Below are 19,231 nucleotides of genomic sequence, written 5' to 3' on the forward strand. Positions count from 1 at the left end.
ACTTTTGGGTTGATAATAATTTCACTGAGCATTTTGGTGGTGTGTGGGGGGGATCGTTTTATTTTGTTTTAATCTAAACCCAGGAAGATGGAATATTCTTATGAAACAATGGCTTCTATTCTTCTTGATATATTCATTACTGAAATCTACCACCCTTTGGGAGTGTCACCAATGTTAGCAACCTTGAAATATAAAGTGAGGGCCAGAATTTATATAATTAACAAACTCAGGACAAACCGGAGCCTAAGAGCTCTACTACCATTATTTCATTTAATTTCCACCATAGCCACTGAGGTAGGTATTAATAACATCTACAGTTTACAGAGAAGCAAAGTAAGAATTGGAAAGGTTAAGCAATTAATCCATGTTATACAAGTAGTAGGAGGGGGAACTAGGATTAAAATCCAGATCTGATTCTGAAGGCAGTACTCTCATCATTTGCCCACTAAAAGGTGGGTCCATCCCTGCCTTTTCATTTAAATCCATATTCTCTGGACACGAATCTCAGGAAATTGTTGGCTTCCCTTTCCCGCGATGCTTCCAGAATGCGTTTCCTTGCAAATGATGAAGTGGAAATGGTAAGAGTGAATGGATGAATAGGGAGTTCCAGATGGAGGTGAGAAATGCTGAAATGATGGGTCGTATCCGTAAATCAGCAGGTGTCCACGGCTCTTGGTGACAGACACCCATTTGCCTCACAGCCAAACTGTCTGCTTTGCCTTTGCTGAGCTGCAGTGGCAGCCAAACTGTCTACTACTGAATCAGTGACCCAACGAGAGGGGCTGAAATGATTAAATCAAGCCAAATAAAAATCAAACCCTGGGCATTGATGCAGTGGAAGAAGAAGAGATGTCACATGCCTCTTTTTGAATATTTCAGAGATTATCATTGCCTGGGAATGGAATTCCAATGACTAGAAAGGCGGAGGGATGATTGCCTTAATGCATTGCCCGTTAATTCTGTTCATCCTTTTGCCAAAGAGTTAATGAAGCTAAGGCAGAAGGAATTGTTATTGAACAACCCAACACCTACTATTTAAGCTAAAAGTAAAGCAGAAAAGGAAGGTCCCCAAAGTCATAAAGGATAATAGTTTAAGCTAGAGAGGGAAATCTAAGGCAGGTTGCTGTAAACCTTGATTTTCAACCCTATTCCTGATGCCGATGGGCCTGTGGATCTTTGGAAATTTATTACTTTTTCATGCAAATTTGAGCTAAGCAAATTTGAAATCGTGTAATATGAAAATAATAATAAAGCCTCCCTTTAGACTCAACATTTGGAATAATATAAATTCCCCTTATTTGTCATGTTCCCAGCAGGAAATAGATGGTACACTTAAATTAGATGAAAGGAGGTGTGGGCAGGGTGTAGGAAAACTGCCAGGAGTAGTACAATCCCTGATCCAGACCTACAGGGACAAAGGGGGTGAGCGGTTCCTGAACCCTCGGGAGGACAGCTGTATGGGGAGAGCCACCGGACAGCAACTTGGGCCTTCAGGAGAGGGACACAGCTGACCAGTGGTAGCCCAGCAGAGTGGGATCCCTAGGAATCGATATCCTAACCTCTCTCCTCCATTTCCCTGATTTCTTGCAGGTGCTGCCTATTGAGAGAAACTGGCTGGAAGCCAGAAGGCAAGGAGACTTGTTGATGTCGTATATATAGATTGACTTCCTGTGGGGAGCAGGGTGAAGGACCTGGAGGACCCCCACACTAAACCGAAAACTGAGCCAAGAATCCTATTATTTCAAACCAGCAGTAGGGCCCATTGTAAATGGGGTTTCTATTATTGTCCATGGCAGTGCCACTCCAGCTGGTAAACAGCACTCACACCCCTCCTCCCCCAAACTCTCTATCCACGGGCAGGATGGAAATGTACCAACTTCGAATTATGAGATGCTTTGAGGGAACATGCCTTCCATTGAATTCAACCTCCCCAATGCACCTTCTTCTCCAAAACACCATGTTGGTTTGGAGTCTTCCTATAAGAGATTTTAAGCTGCACTAAAGAATTCTGGCTCACCTCTCTTTATGCTGCTTCTGTGTTCTTGAGATGCCACAAAGTTAAGATTTTTTTAAATACAATTCTCATTTTATTTGGAGGCATGGGACATTATCAGTGCTGTGCAGCCTTCCTTTCTCTTACACTAGAATTGATTGGTACTCCAAGAAATTAATTTTGAACAGAATTAATAGCTGTGTTTCCTTGGGCACCTGGGTGGCTCAGTTGGTTAAGCGACTGCCTTCGGCTCAGGTCATGATCCTGGAGTCCCCGGATCGAGTCCCGCGTCGGGCTCCCTGCTCAGCAGGGAGTCTGCTTCTCCCTCTGACCCTCTCCCCTCTCATGCTCTCTGTCTCTCATTCTCTCTCTCAAATAAATAAATAAAATCTTTAAAAAAAAAATAGCTGTGTTTCCCTTGTCACAATGGTTGCAGAAATTCTGGCTGCTAGACTATAAACTCCCTGAGGGCAGGGGTTATGTCTCATTCAAACACTTATCCCCAGCTTCTGGCATAATGCATGGTTCTTAGAAAGTACTCAATAAATATTGAATAAGTACTGAAAGTACTCAACAAAGCTTTTAAAATTATGCATAATCCATAACCAAATCATACCTACTTCTAACCATATTCCCTAAGTCTGTATTATTAAAAGATTTCAGAATCACTATAAATGATATTGGGAAGGTTGAATGGCTCCCACCTCCACTGGAATGCTGGGAACACCACAAACTAAGAATTAGTATCCAAGATTAGTCCTTGTGTATGATTCCATTATTTTAAGAGTTCTTCAAAATGCAATTATTGCCAATTAAAAATTTTCCCTAAGACCCAAAGAAAGTCATTTATCCTTTCAGATCCCCGTGAATGCAGAAAACTTGGTATCTCGACCAAACCAAGTGTAAGAGTTGCCATGGGGCCCATTTCGTTTAGTCATCTGCTTTACTTTAAAAATGACAAGGCTGCACCTTATAGCCATCAAGGTTCAGCCCCAAGTGGGTTGGAAGGAGCCTGTGATTCTCTCTAGGGCGCGGGATTCACCTTCTATCACCTGCCATAATACAAGGACGAGGTGGGAGGGGCTAAAGGATTGAGAAAAGCTTTACCCTGTGATACTGTTCTTTGCTTAGAAAGCCTGCATTCTGGCATCTCTTAATGATGGCTTAATTTGGGGGTATTTTTAATCCAGGAGATTAAACCAAGCCATCCATTAAGAAGTTAATCCATGCATTTGATTTCCATTAAGAGGAAGAAGAACAGATTTTTTTCTCTCTCTTCTTCTTGTCCTAATTTCCCCTTTACTTAAACTTCCTCTCCTCTGTTCAGTGATGTCATTGCAGCTTTTAGTCTCTGGCCCGGGGGTGTGGGTGTTAGCTGCTCTCTTGGCAGCCACTGCTGACTCATCGTGGTGAATCATCTGCCTGGGCCTCCGGCCTGGGAGAGAGTGATGTCTCTGTACACCCTCCTCCTCCCCCTGCCTGGCCTCCCCTTTAATACGCTGCGTGTTTGAAACGGGCGTGTTCAGCTGAGGCTGCCCAGGAGCCTGGGAACTCACTAAGCTCCCCAAATGCCAGGTGGATCCTGGGCAGGGAGCCCTGGGGTTCTCACCAGTGCAGGGCTGAACTCCTTCACCCTGCTCATCACGAGGCCATTTATAGACTCAGACAGCTAGGAGGTGACCAAAATGACACATCCGATGCAGCCAGACATCCAGCAGTCAAGCTTGCCAGCCCCGCTCAGCCTCTGCTTTGAGGTCAATTATAAACTATCATTTTTGTAAGGATGCTCTTAGTTCAACGGTTGCATAATCCATGGCTCTGTTTCTCAGCAATGATAATTCAGAGCCTCCCGGACAGCAGAAATCCCTGGTTTAATCTTTTTTTCCCTCCCTTTCCATTTCTTCTTCAACTGCTTCTCCACCTCGCTCCTAACTCAACAGTTTCCAGCTGTGTATTGCTTGGCTCTGTTTCCACCCCAGATTTTTCTATAATGCGCAGCTGGACTCCTTCCAGGTCCCAGATGTGCTATTTATTTATGCTGAAGCATCTGGGCCTCAACACAGTCCTGTCACTGCAACGTGGCAAACTTGCAAAAAAAATTCGACTGGCAGCTAGCTGGCAGGCTGCACCATCCTGACAAACCAGGGAGGCATTTCAAAGGAGTACGAGGTGAGGCCAAAGCAAGCGGCGTGAGTGGGGAAGGCAATCCAGGCGAAACCAGAGGCTCACACTCTCCCACGCTGTGGCTTTTAGATGAGTCTAGTAACACTGGAAGATGAGGGTTTGATTCATTTCAAAGCACCATGGTGCTGCAGCACAATCCAAATTACTCATTCTCCTCCATAAGTGAGCTGGAAGCGAGGTTACCCAGTGAAAGCAAACGGCTATCACCCCTAAGTGATGGGGCTGTGAGCACCAAAGATGACAGCCCAGAGTTGGGGGTTATGGAGCTGTCGGGGAGGGACACTGGACTGGGAGCCAGAGTCCTGGTTCTGGTTCCAACTTTCTCCTGCTTCTTTTCATGACCCTAGGCAAGCCTTTTCATCTGGGATCCTATGCCCTCTTCCATGACATTAAAAGATGGGGTAAATTGTGAGGTTTCAAGTTTTTGTTTTTTTTTTAGTTCAAACTAAATCTTAAGTGTAAGTCTTTTATGTATGTGTGTTCAAGATCATGGTGCAAGGAAGCGGTAATATCAGTGTTCTGGGAAACAGCATAACTGGCAGCTCATCCAGGGCACACTGGGTCCCACAGAGCTCAGAGGCAGGGGGGATGTCAGAGGTGTGCCTCTCCACCACTCAAGCATCCTCACCTTGAGAGTCCTGTGGCTTAGCCACATGGCTTCCCCTCTCAGTGGCACAGAGAACAAGCCCCTCTGTTGATGCTCTCTCTTCCTTACTCTTTCCCTGGCCCAGTCTAACTCCCTCCACCCTCTCCTCCTTTCTAGTACCCTCTTCTCCTTAGCTTCCTGCCGGGATGCCAGGCATTCAGCTCCATCTCTCTGAAGGGGCCAGGTAGAGTAGGCATGGGACAGAACTATTTATAACCTCACATGAAACAAACCCTTGGCATACGGATCTTCCGGACTACTGAATGGAGCCTCTCTTAGCAGATTTTCTGTGTATTGTATCAAAAGAACTCTCCTCTCTCTTCTTCCACCTTGAGTCTCATTACTGAAAGCCCCATTTCTGCTCCTAGTCCTAGCTTGTGGCAAGCCCAGAGTGTGGTGTGTGTCCCTCTGTCTAGTCATTTCTGAGGCAACTTTATTGGACCTTGAGGGCTCCTTAAAGCACAGTCTGAGGACCACTGTATAAAATGTAATTATCACTCCCAATCCTTGAGTCCTAAAGACTCAGAGAAGAGTATTCTTCATCTGGATTAGAATCCTAGGAAGTTTCTGGACTAGAGAGGACTTTTGGAGATCCCCCCACTCTTTCTCATCTGCTGCTTTGAGGGAGGTCTACATCCATCTAGAGTCTTACTAGTTGGGAGAAATTCCCCGAGGAATCATTCATAGCTCCTAGCACCATACAGCTCTCCCCACACAATTTTCTCTCCAGCGATGCAGTGTGAGATACTCTAAGCATGTGGGTGAAGGAACATTTCAGTATCAGAGAACATCCCTCCATACAGGTGACTTCTTATATGGAGACCCAGGAGTCCAGCTGGCCTAGAGACAAGAGCTGTGCCACTAAGGGAAGTCCCGAGTCATCTTGGTTCTGGGGACAAATGATTTACTTTTCCTCTCATCCTCAATGAATGGTATAGCACCATACTTGAAGCTGTTATACATCATATTATTCTTTCCAAATATTTGGTGCTCTACTTAGTGATAGGTTAAGACCTCCTGGCTACATGCATGTTCAGCTCAGTCACTGATTTGCTTTGGCCAATGAAATGTGAGGAGAAGTGATGCATGTCACCACCAAGGTAACACTCAAAGTCCATGTGAAGTTCTACCATCTCACTTTTCTCTCTTCTAACAAAGGGCAATATCTCAAATAGGGGCTGCTTTTTCAGCCTAAGTCTCAGAATGACAAGGATGTGGAGAGGCAGCAGACCCAAGACAGACATGTGGTGGATGTGGAGTTTGAACAAGAAATAGACCTTTGCTGTTGTAAGCCTCATTCTAGTTGAATTGTTTCTCGTGGGTTAGGGGCCAGAGAGACCTAGCTCTGAATTTCAGCTGTATAACCTAAGACAAATCACTTAACCTCTCAAAACCTCCATTTTCTCATTCATGAAATGGGGACAATAATTTCACTTACCTCACTGGGTTGTTGAAAGGATTAAATACAAAAATACAAGTAAATTGCTTAGCACAGTACCCAGTACTTAGAAAACACTTGATACATGTTACCTATTATTATTATAGAACGTATTTAGGGCACAGGAATAAAAATATGGGTGTATATGAAAGAGATGAACAATTACGAAGCAGGATAATTAGTCATAAATCATCTTTTAACACTTAATTTTTAAAAATAATACTCAGTATTTATGGCTCTATGTAGGAAGAATAATGGCCCCCAACCAGTGTCCAAATCTCAATCCCCAACCTGTCAATATGTTACCCTATATAGCAAAAGGGACTTTGCAAATGTGATTAAGGGAAGGATTTTAGGGATGGGAATTTATCCCAAATAATCCAGGTAGGACTGATGCAATCGCAAGGGGCTTTATAAGTAAAAGAGGGAGGCTGATGAGTCAGTGAGAGAAGGAAATGTGAGAATGCAAGCAGAGTTAGGAGTGTTCTAGTTACTGGCTGGAAGAGCCAAGGAATGCAGACAGCCTCCAGAAGATGGGGAAGCCAGTAGGATGGATTCTTTTCTATGGCCTCCATTAGGAACGCAGACCTGGATTTTAGTCCACTGTGACCATTTGGACTTTTGACCTACAGAACTGTAAAATAATAGATTTTGTTTTGTTAAGCCACTAAATGTATGGTAACTTGTTATAGCATCAATAGGAAATGAAGTCAGGCTCAGTTCCTTTTTCTGTTGTTTCAGCATTGCTGCTTCTTGTCAACAGGTAGTCTCATTTTCCTGAGTCCAATATCGTAAAGGTCTGGGTGGAATTTCTTTAGATGCCAATGCATGCTGACTCATAAATTAGGTCCCATGCCTATGGCCATCCTTTCTTGCCAATTCCCTCTCCCATCTCACATGATCCCACCCTACGAATCCCACATACATAGTTTCAAATCATAAAAGGAATTTTCTATTATAATTTTAAAATGACATGTTATACTTTGTTCATTGTGTGTAGTTTGGGGGGGGGTTGCTTGTAATATTTTCCAGTCACTACTAAATGCTAAAATTAAGGCCAGAAGGCCAGATCCTTAGATAAACCTGAATTATGCCAGCATGATTCTTAACATGACTTTTTCCATGACTTTTTCCAGAATTCTCTTCTAGCAGATGAATTCTTTCATCATCAAGAGAATGTCATATAAACTCTCTTGATGAAAGAATTCATTTACTAAAGTAATACATGAGGCATATGGTAGTAATTTTTTTTAACATCATTTGTTGCTGAAATCTTGTTTGATCATAAACAGGGAGAAGTGATTGTTGTTGTTTGTTTCTTTTAGATACTTTTTTTTACCCCCTAATTTTTTCTTTTTCTTTTCTTAATTCAAGTATAGTTAACATACAGTGTTATATTAGTTTCAGGTGTACACTGTGGTGATTCAACAATTCTAAAGATTACTCAGTGATCATCATGATAAGTGCACTCCTTAATCCCCATCATCTATTTCACCCATCCCCCATCCACCTCCCCTCTGGGAGCCATCATTTTGTTCTCTATAGTTAAGAGTCTGTTTCTTGGTTTCTCTCTTTTTTTTCCCCTTTGTTCATTTGTTTCTTAAATTCCACATATAAGTGAAATCATATGGTATTTGTCTTTCTCGGACTTATTTTGCTTAGCATAATACTCCCTAGCTCCATCCATGTTGTTGCAAATGGCAAGTATTCATTCTTTTTTTATGGCTGAATAATATTCCATTGTATATATATGCCACATCATCTTCATCCATTCATCCATCAGTGGGCACTTGGGTCGCTTCCATAGTTTGCCTATTGTAAACAGTGCTGCAATAAACACAGGGGTGCATGTATCGCTTTGAATTAGTGTTTTTGTATTTTGGGGGTAAATATCCAATAGTGTGATTACTGGATTGTAGGGTAGTGCTATTTTTAATTTTTTAGGAACCTCCATTCTGTTTTCCTTTTTATTGGTTTTAGTGATGGCAGACAAGAGAGAAGAGGAATATTTGTCATCTCTTTCCCACAGGCACTTTTCAAAAATTTCAGCTCAACCCTCTAGAGTGGGTAGGCTGCGCAGGTGTGTCAGGGGGTCTCCCTTATGCTTGCAAACCTTTTGCAAGAAGCGTGCTCAGTGTACTATCATTTCCAGGACTATCTCTGCTTCAGGGGTTCTTGGTTCCTTCACTGCTCCTGCCTGGGGTGGGAGAATGAGTCACGTGGGAAGTGTAAATTTCCTGATCCCTCCAACTACAGTTCATAGCTCTAGCCACAACATGGTAAATATTCTTTCTGTTCTAAATAAAACAATAATTCTGTGCTCAGACTGCCACTTTTTTTTGCTTCTCATTGGCTCCCAATTCACAGAGTCCAGGCTGGGAGTAGACAACTTTCCAAAATCTCCTCAACCACAACATGCTGATTAGTTTTAGTTATTTTCTAATATTAAAATAGGGTTGCAGTATGGAAGGGGTATTCTCTATAAGTCCCAGTGCCAGAAAATAAGCCTTTGAGCTTTCTTGATACCCGGCCTTGTACTTCTAAGTGTCCCCCCATCACTTTAGAGTCCTAGCTGTGAGTTACTCCCCTCCCCCATCTCCAAACTGCCCTTCTTTCTGATATCTGGTCCTACAGAAGGGTGGTCTGGTTGCTCTCCAATGACCAGCATCTCCCTCTTGGAATGTGTGTAAAATCTTAGTACATACAGTATACTCACTCTCCTCATGTTAGATTTTTTACTATTACATTTCAGCCTGGATTCTGCAGTGGAAACTTACTGCCACATAATTGACTTTCATTCACTATTTTTGTCTAAATAGGGTTATACCCATTTTTAGCTAGATATTATATGAATTAGTATCTGAATCATACCCAAGACCAGATGGAGTTGGCTTTTCCTGGGGAAGATAAAGTGTTAGGTTTTCTTGTTTTAGTTATGAAAATGACAGCTTGAGCAATTCACTGGCTGGTGTCCTAATTGTCTTAATGTGTGAATCAGAGAGGCCATATGGCCCACCTGATCAATTGTGTGGCTATTAAGAAGGGGAGGGGAAAAAAAGGATCCAGAGGGGCATAGTTAGTCACTTAAGTCTACCATTTATGTCAGAAGTGTGTTAGTTGCCCAGGGAAGATTTGTAGATGCAGCTGCCGGGGGAAGCGAGCAACATGGATGTGTCTCTGAGCCGGTCTTGCAAAGCCTTCATGTTGTAGAAAGATGAAAATATTTTGGGAGTCTAAGTTACATGCGTTAAGAAATCAGAGGAGCATGGGGTTCTATGCATGAAAAAATAAAGCCAATTAAAAATAATGATCATCTTCTTGGAAGTTCAAATGGAAAAAATAAATCTTGCTTGATAAGAATCTAACCCCTCACTTGTGTCCATCTTGAGTAGCAGCTGTCCCCTAGTTGCTATCGACTCCTGGCTTGCCTTAACAACACGGGGTAGAGTCCAACCTGGGATCATATGACCGCTCTTTATTTTCAAAAGTTTCTCTTGGGTGACAGCCATGAAAATCTCTCTTCTTTGGAGGAATTCAAATAATTTCCAGACATTCATTCATGATTTCATTTAAAAACTTAGTTTAAAAAAATAAGGGTGTAGAGTAGGGGTTCAAAAGTGGAATCTACAAGCAGAATTATTTTGTTTGGTTCTCATAGGATCTTTAAGAAATTTCACACACACAAAAAATGCAGATTTCTCCATGGCTACAATCAGCCGGAGTTAAGTGGCCAACTGCCAGCCTGAGGAAGGGCATAACCCATTCTTTAGTTCCCTGTGGACATGCCCTGGGCCTGCTTCATTCTCTTACACCACCTGCCTGGTCCTACACCTGAACCCTGACCGGAATAACCACCTTTCACACTATGAGGAAACTGAGGTACAGAGTCACTCTGAGAGGCAAACACAGCTTACATCCCCAAGGACTCAACTTTGTGTGTGAATGGGAGTGGACGTGAAGCAGGGAAAATCGTTTTTAAAAGTAACTGGAATGGTTTCTCTAAACACACCAATGTGTTGGGGGAGCAAAGGAAGGAAAGTGATGGAGACAGAGAAATCGATGATGAAATGGAAGGGGAGGGCATGGCTCTTGGGAAGGCTTTGTGCCCACTTGGTAGCAGGAGACAGAATGAAATTCACTAGTCCATTCCTCACGTGATGCCACCTCCCACAGACAATACCCAGGCTCTAAGCACCAAGTCAGCTGGAAAAGGCTCAATGCACAGAGGCTGACTTCAGGATGTATGTCCACTTTCTCCTCTAAATTCTACAAACTCTATTTCCTTGGATGAAGCCACTATCGCTTTGGACCTGAACCACCATGGAACTTTTACCAAGTGCCTCTCTGTCCTGCTCGCCAGCCTATGTTTGGTGCTATAGGATATGTCCGTGGTGCTGGATTCAGCATCAGCATAGTACTGGGGCTTTCACTCCTGATATTCCTTTCTGGATTCAGTATTGGGAATACATGTGTTTTCTCTGAGAACCTGTTTTATCGTTTTGTTGCTGTTGCGTGTGTGTGTGTGTTTTAAAACACTGTCAACATTATAAAGGTTATACCACATCTGATTTCTCTCTTTGCACTGGTGGGTTAAAGACCAGAATCAAATCCATGGTCAGCCTCCAGCAAGTACAGGAGACATAGTGGAAAGGGACACATTTGGATACTTCATTCTGTTTTTTTCTTAATTTCCTAGACCTTAATTTTCCTTTGTTTTTTTTTTTTGATTAATTTTTTTTAAAGACTTTATTTATTTATTTGAGAGAGAGAATGAGATAGAGAGAGCATGAGAGTGGGGAGGGTCAGGGGGAGAAGCAGACTCCCTGCTGAGCAGGGAGCCCGATGTGGGACCTGATCCCAGGACTCCAGGATCATGACCTGAGCTGAAGGCAGTTGCTTAACCAACTGAGCCACCCAGGCGCCCTGATTATTAATTTTTAAGTGCTTTTTAAAATGTCTTATTGCTATCAGATATTACACAAATACAGAATGAATAACCAAAATGGGCATTCCAGAAGACAAGGAGTATCTTCAGTTAAATTAGCTTGGGTAAAAGGAAATGGAACGACGAAACCCCATGCTTATGGGTGCTAGTTGATTGCAACATATAATTGAACATTTTACCCACACAATGCTTGCCCATTAATTTAAAATTCAATTTAATCTTTGTTCATTTCCCCCAGGTCTTTGATGTAAATTCCTAGCTTCATGAAGATTTATGGCTTGTTTGTTGAAATGGGAAGGGGTCTTCTAATTGGTTTCTCTCACTACCATAGTTACTGGTGTCTGAGATGTGCTGGGTGATATGAGAGGATCCTCTCCCCACCTCCATCCCAGGGACTCTACCTCCACGCAGGCTCTGGTCATCCTCCGTGAAATCCTGGCCTTCTTCAATCTCAGAACCTAGTGTAAACCACGCAGGATCTTAGATTGTATGAAGTGGAGGGAATTCCCGTTTCTGTTTTTCATGTTGCCCTTTGTCAACGACTTTTTTCTGGGATATGCCAAGATTCATATCCAAGTCCTGTTGGGATATTTTCTTCCCAGTTTATCTCCCAAGTGAAAATCTACCAACCTCACTTCCTTTTCTAGAACCTTTCTGTACTATTAATATGTTGTTGGGAAAAAAGAAGGAGTAAGGATGTTAAAAGTGTGTCTGTGTGTATATAAAGGAAAGGGGATAATGAAGATTTAAAAAATTATGGGTGTGATATGAACAAAACATTCCTGAGTGCACAAAAAGAGAGAGACTTTGCATCGTACTGTTCTCTGCACTGGACAACATGGGGTGGTGTTGATTGAGGACAACTTGTTTGGGTTTGGTAATTGAGGGTGGTTTGGTACAGGAATGGCTGTGGGGTAATTCCAGGAGAAGGCACTGTGCAGCTACATATAAGGCAAGTTCGGCGTTTGCAACTCATGGAGCTTCTTTTCTGGTTGGAGACAAAAGCTTGCCTACGTAGCCCAACTAGGGAAAAGTTCAAGTGTGTGATAAATTACTACATCACATATTAAAAGTAATAATTGCAGTAAATGGGGTGCACCCACAGTTCTAAATTCAACCCATAACCAATTAATGAGAGACTTTCTTGGAGAGCACTTAGTTTTGCTTTAGGGGCCCTCCCTAACTTGTAGTGAAAGTGCTCATATTTGGTGATTGGAGTTTCATGGATTTCATAATTGGAGTTTCATGGATTTCATAATTTTTATAATCACAACCACGTCTTATGAGACCTTCTTTTAATACCTTCTGTTATTTTCTAAAACTATCAATGTCACTTATTTTCTAAGGAGTTTTAAAATGCTATCTCTTAAGTTTCTCCAGCTTTGGAGTTGCATGACTAAGCCCATTAGATCCTGGGTCTGGACTAGTTAATACTATTGTATTGAGTATGAATTTTCATGGTTGCAGCAACTTATAAACTTCAGATAACTTAAACATGGCAATTCAAGTGACTTGGTAACTTTACATTTAAAATTTCTGTTTCTTTTATATAAATACTTAATCATGTAGGACATTCCCTGTTCCTTTTCCCATCTCGCCAGGGCTAAGGCTTCTTCATCCTGTCATCGATGGAGAAGGGTCTGGTGTGAATCTTATCTTCAGTCTTTGCTGGTGTCTGCTGAGACTTAGCTGGACCTGCCTGGTCTTTGAAATCTGCCTCTACTCCCACTGTGTCCACTGAAGAAGCATGCCCCTCATGGTCTCTAGTCATCAAATCCTTTACTCTGCACCTTCTTTGCCAACAATAGAAAGTCCATTCAAATTCCCCAAATGCTCTTCACGAAGCTCCACACCTCTCTCTACTAAAGACGGGGAAATGTAGGATTGCTCTTGCACTCTATTCTGGGGCTGTGAGAGATTGAGAGTAGGGTGGCTGGAGGGTGGGACAGGCCATTTCAGAAATGCCTTTGGCAATGCTTAACCTTGTGAAAATAAAACGAAACCTTGTGGGGCATCTGGGTAGCTCAGTTGATTAAGCATCTGCCTTAGGCTCAGGTCATGATTCTGGGGTCCTGGGATCATGCCCCGCATGGGGCTCACTGCTCAGCGGGGATCCTGCTTCTCCCTCTCCCTCTGCCCCTCCCTGCTGCTTGTTCTCCCTCTCTCTCATAAATAAATAAAATCTTTTTTTAAAAAAGGAAACCTTGTATAAGATAAAGTCAGGAGGCCAGAAGGGGAGCTCTTACGCCCTACCACTTGTTGACAATTGCAACCCTAACAGGAAGACTCACACCTTGCAAGTCCATACTGCTTTAGCTGCTTTATTACCCAAGCAGGAGGAAGGTTTTCTTCTTGCCCAGCAACAGCCAGCCAATGAGAGACAGTCACAACTCAGCCAGTGAAAAGCCACCATACTTTGAACTCTTAGTTTATTCCAATGGACTTTTGTTTGTAACAGCCTCTCCCAATTCCCCCTTTCCTCTATGGAAGAGCCTTCCTCTCCTTTGTTCTCTGAACTTGCCTATAGATTTGCTATAGCTTGCACGTTCTGAATTACAATTCTCTGCTATTCCTGAATAAACCCTTTTGTTTTTTGCTTGTAAAATAACTGACGATTTTTTTTAAAAGATTTTATTTATTTATTTGAGAGAGAGAGAATGAGAGACAGAGAGTATGAGAGGGAGGAGGGTCAGAGGGAGAAGCAGACTCCCCGCCGAGCAGGGAGCCCGATGCGGGACCCGATCCCGGGACTCCAGGATCATGACCTGAGCCGAAGGCAGTCGCTTAACCAACTGAGCCACCAGGCGCCCCTGCCGGTTTTATTTTTAAAGTTAACACTCTGTACAAACTTTTCTATTCTCTTGGCTGCCCTGCGATGAAAGACGTCCTCAGAGGATTTCTTGTCTGGGTTTCAGTTTTCAAATTGGGAGCTAGTCCTCCCCACTCTGAGATGTCTGTCTTTTCCAGGGGGATGGTCTCTACCAACTCCCCAAGGGTTTTGATCCTTGGAGGGGTAACTGTGAGAATCCTTTTCTCAAGAGATACTGCACCAGCTATACACTCTCTAAATGTTCCCCAAGATCCTTAAGCCCAGCTCAGAAAAGGCTCTCACTGCCTCTTTGTGTGGTGGAGATATGCTTTATACATCATCACATGTTTTTCCTCCTTATGTTTTATGTTATAAACTCTATGCACTTAGTGCTCCAGGATTTGCTTTCAAAGTGCCAAAATTCTTTTTTTCTTTTTCTTTTTTTTTTTTAAAGATTTTATTTATTTATTTGACAGAGAGATAGCGAGAGCAGGAACACAAGCAGGGGGAGTGGGAGAGGGAGAAGCAGGCTTCCTGCCGAGCAGGGAGCCCGATGTGGGACTCGATCCCAGAAGGCAGACGCTTAACGACTGAGCCACCCAGGCGCCCCTCTTTTTTTCTTTTTCAATACCATTATATCTTCCCCTCTCAAAAGCCTATTTTGAAATTCAAAGTGAAGAATTTGACTTGCTGAATTCAGCTTTTGCTAGGTTCTTCAGTACCTTTCCCTCTCTGGGATAAAAGCCGCTATTAGCTTAAAGATCTAATTTTAATGGTGAAAATGTTGTAGGGTAAAAAGGAAATGCCAAGAAGTAAGAATACATCTGTCAATATTTTAAAATATTTTACAGCTACTTATATGATATGGAACTGAATGACTTAGGTGGGTCTAGTATAAAATTTTGCTCTTTGGGGAGGAATTGGAAAGAATCTAGGCACATGTCTAACGATATTAACTTTAAATAGTTTTTGAAATTTACCATAAGAGGCAGATTTTTCTCTCCCTCTTGGCTTTGATAATATTCCCTATGTCACTCCCTTCTCTTCCATGATCCTCCATAACCTGGGAGGGTTAGTTGGCAAAATTCCATACAGTAAGCAAGATTTACTGCCATTTAAGAGCCTCATACTATCTCCTTGGGGAAAGACAAAACCCTGTGGCTAAAAATGTCAAGTCTGGGATCTTAAAGTTCTACCAGAGAAACTGTGGGGAATGTTAGTCTCTTGGTGGGGGAATAGGTTGGATCACTGGAATGTCTTTTTCCCAGCTAGTTAGTTTCTATGATTCAAGGAAAACAGACCTTAAAAGGAATGGAGAAAGTACAATTTTTATGGAACAAAAGGAACATTAGTTACTTTAACATTCTGAAAAGCATTTTTATGAATTTTTAATAAAATTTGCAAATGATGAAATATCATCACATTCAAAAGAATCAATTAAATGCTTATATTATCATGGATTTAAGCCCCTAATTATTGGGAAAAGGTAAAAATTCCCAGATTTCTGAGTTCACGATAGTAAACTTATATTTCTTTCATAATATTCACAGAATGCTCATGACAAATGCTGTGCAAATGGAGATGTTTTATTCCCAACATGGACTGTTGAAATGAAACTCACTTATGTTGAGTATCGCCACACCAGGTATATACCTCATTGAAAAATGATTCGTGACTGATATATATATTATGTTTGCATGTGTAAGAATGTGTATGTATATGCATGCATATGTATAATTTTATATATACATATAATTTTTTAACATGGAAAGGTATTTTACCCACTAGAAAGAGTTTGATATTTCAATCTCTTAAATGATAATTTTATATCATGGAATAGTGGTTAAGAGGATGGGTGCTTGAATCTGATTGCCTGGGCTAAAATAAAACCATTAATTAGCTGTGTGACCTTGGGCATGGTACTGAAATTTTCTTTTTGCAATAACCTCATCTCTAAGATGGGAGCAATAACTGCATCTGCCCCATGAGGTGGTTGTGGGTAGTAAGTAAATTAGAACATGGCATTGTATAAAATACAAAATAAATGTGAACTTTCAGTAACATTATTAGTATATGCAAGGCCCATACTAGCTGCTTTGGGGAAGAAAAGAGACACAGTCTTTACCCTTATATGGTTTACTATCTAGTTGGGAACTCAAGCTATAGTCTTATATAAAGTGAAATACTGATATCTGAGAAGAAAATCAAAAGTTCAGTTCAGCTGCACAGACCAGCCTCTTAAATATAGAAGCCAAAAGGGCTGGGTGACCTGGATCAGGTCACCCTTTTATATCTTTATATAAAATGTTAGTCTCACATTTGTTTCCCTTCACCTGATGCTTATCTCTCTGACATGATGAAAACAGGCTCAAGGCACATTGTATAATAAACAACGTTTGCAGTGGCCCAGCCTATATTAATCTTGCAGTGGTTTAACCATGGGTGAGCAGTAAAGGACACGGCTACTGATGCTGGATTAAGGCTCTTGACAACAGAAGTTGGTTGAGCTGTGAGTGCTCTGAAAAGCAGGCCAGCCCACCAATTTCTGCAGTTTGCAGAGGGACAGTGACTGCTTCAGCTGATTTTTAAGTTTTTTTCTGATACTTGCAGACAATTCCAGACCGTAATTATCCAGTTTAAGAGGTAATTCTGTACAAGGACTGGCACAAAACTGCCTATCTAATTGCCAGATAAATATTACAGTTAACAACTTCTCTGTGAGATCAAGGACAGGACTACTTCCCATGGTCTGGGATGTTCATGGAAGGCCTTGGGAAGAAGTGGTTATGAAAGGGCCTTCAAAAAGAATTTAAGGTAATCTTTGGATTAATCCCTTTTAAATAAAATATTAATTCCCCTAATTTAATTTTTTTATAAAGAGGAATGCCTTTATTTATTAATTAATTTTTAATTTTAAGTAGGTCCCAAGTCCAATGTGGGGCCTGAACTCACGACCCTAAGATCAAGAGTCATATGCTCTACCAGCAAGGCGCACCATTCCCTAACTTAATTTTTAAATTTATCACTCTAGATTTTCCCCTACTTTCTGTCCCTGACTGGTGCTCGTATCAAAAGATAATTCTGTGTCTAAGTTACGAGTTTATTAAGTTTTCATATGTTGATCTGAGTATATAACCTTCACGTATAAAACTGCTTCTGAGGGGAAAACAGGGGTATTCTGAATTCCAGACAATCAATTTATAAACCCATTTTTTAAAACTCTACTTGGGTTGGTTCTTTCACTCAACAATTAATGAGTGCTTTTCGTTAGGATAAGACACTGTTGTAGGCCCATATGAACAAAAGAAAGATACCTGCCCTCATGGAGTTGACATTCTGGAGAGGACAGACCGTTAAAAAATATACAGAATCAATAATTGGTAGTGTGTTGGAAGGCAATAAGTGCTAAGGAATAAAGGAGTAGTGCAGGGTAAGAGGGAATGGGATGGGTGGCAATTTTAAACAGGATGGTCACTGTGAAGGTTACACTTAAGCAAAGTGTGAAGGGAGCCAGCCAAGATGACCAACCCCAAGTAGGGGAAGAGTATTTAAGGCAGAAGGAAGAGCCAGTGCAAAGGCCCTGAAGCAAGAGCTTACCTAATGAGTTTGAAGAATAGCAAAGAGACCAGTATAGTAGGAAGGGGGTGGGAGAGACAAGAGGATGAGGTCAGAGAGGTAAGCTGGGTAGTGGCAAGAGGGAACTTGCTAGATCATATAGAGCCTTGCAGGACTATAGAGGCTTCGAGAAAGTCAGCAGTCACTTGCACTGGGCTGGCTTAAAACAAAGCCTGCTTGTATCAAAATAATTTCTCTTTTCCCCAGTGTCCTATACTGCAACTTTAATGTGGATACAAATAAACTGAGATCTTCCTAAAATTCAAATTCTGATTTAGTAGGTCTGGGGCAGGGCCTGAAATTCTCCATTTTTAGCAAGCTTCCAGGTGATGCCAGGCTGCCAGTCTACAGTTACACATTGACAAGTAAGAATAAAGAGGTGTTGAGTTCCCAGGGGCTCTGGAACTTACCTCGCCATTAGCTGGGTGCAAGGGCCTTCTTGTTCCTTGTGAGCCTGAAGGGACAACCTCAAAAGGTATTTGTTCACTTTCCTATTGGTCATGGTCTCACCACTAGACTCACTATTTCAAGGTCCTATCACTTGGCTAGTAAGAGCATGGTCTAGAACACCCTCCGAGAACAAGAGATAGGTTGTCTGGCTGTTGCCATGCAGAGTCTAAGAAGTTTCTAAGGCCTCCTCACTGCCTATGGAGGCTCTGACCACATTCCTATCTTACTCCAGTTACAGAAGTTCTGACTTGTGGCCTTCACTCCTGGTCCTTTGCCTTGAGTGAAAGCCCAGCCCAGTAAACTAGGCCTGAGGCAGCCAGAGGATCTGGGTTATGCTCCCAGGTAGCAGAGAGAATGCCCTGCTAATGACTGTTTTACAGGGAAGGCTGGCCTTCTTTTTTTTTAAAAGATTTTATTTATTTATTTGACACAGAGAGAGAAACAGCGAGAGAGGGAACACAAGCAGGGGGAGTGGGAGAGAGAGAAGCAGGCTCTCCACCGAGCAGGGAGCCCGATGCGGGGCTCGATCCCAGGACCCTGGGATCATGACCTGAGCCGAAGGCAGACGCTTAACGACTGAGCCACCCAGGTGCCCCAAGGCTGGCCTTCTTAAGAGCTAGTGCAGTAATCTGCAGCGGTGCAGGCCTGGGAGGACTAGCCACTTATGAATATAAAGCACGGGTTATGAGTCAAGATAATTGAATTGTGCTTCTAGCCCTTACTGTGTCATCTCAGGAATATTCCTTGGGGTCCTGGAGTCACAGTTTTCTCATCTGGGAAGTGGGAATGACAACAACACTTCCCTCATTTATCGAGAGGATGCATGTAAAGCACGTAGTCAGGCACCTGGTTCATAATGATGCTCACAAAGTACTGGTTATTATTTTTATAATCACTAGTAACATCCCACCACCTATCAGATCGCGTTGTGGCCTGACCCCATGGTACCCACCTTTACATTCTCTGGAGTTCGGGCACCGTGGCAAATCCCTCAGCAAAGGCTTTCAAAGAGAAAACAGAGGGGTCAATGGCAGTTTCATCGTGGTAAATGTCACTAGAAGTAATTAAGGAACTGAAGAGGTTTCGTTTATAAAGGAGATGATGGGGGGACGGACGTGATGGCTGTCGTCATGGTTTCTCGTGTGAGAGAA

This window comes from Mirounga angustirostris, unplaced genomic scaffold (assembly GCF_029215605.1).
Source record: "Mirounga angustirostris isolate CCGP_5_RB_7025 unplaced genomic scaffold, mMirAng1.0.hap1 SCAF_4, whole genome shotgun sequence".
Taxonomy (NCBI): domain Eukaryota; kingdom Metazoa; phylum Chordata; class Mammalia; order Carnivora; family Phocidae; genus Mirounga; species Mirounga angustirostris.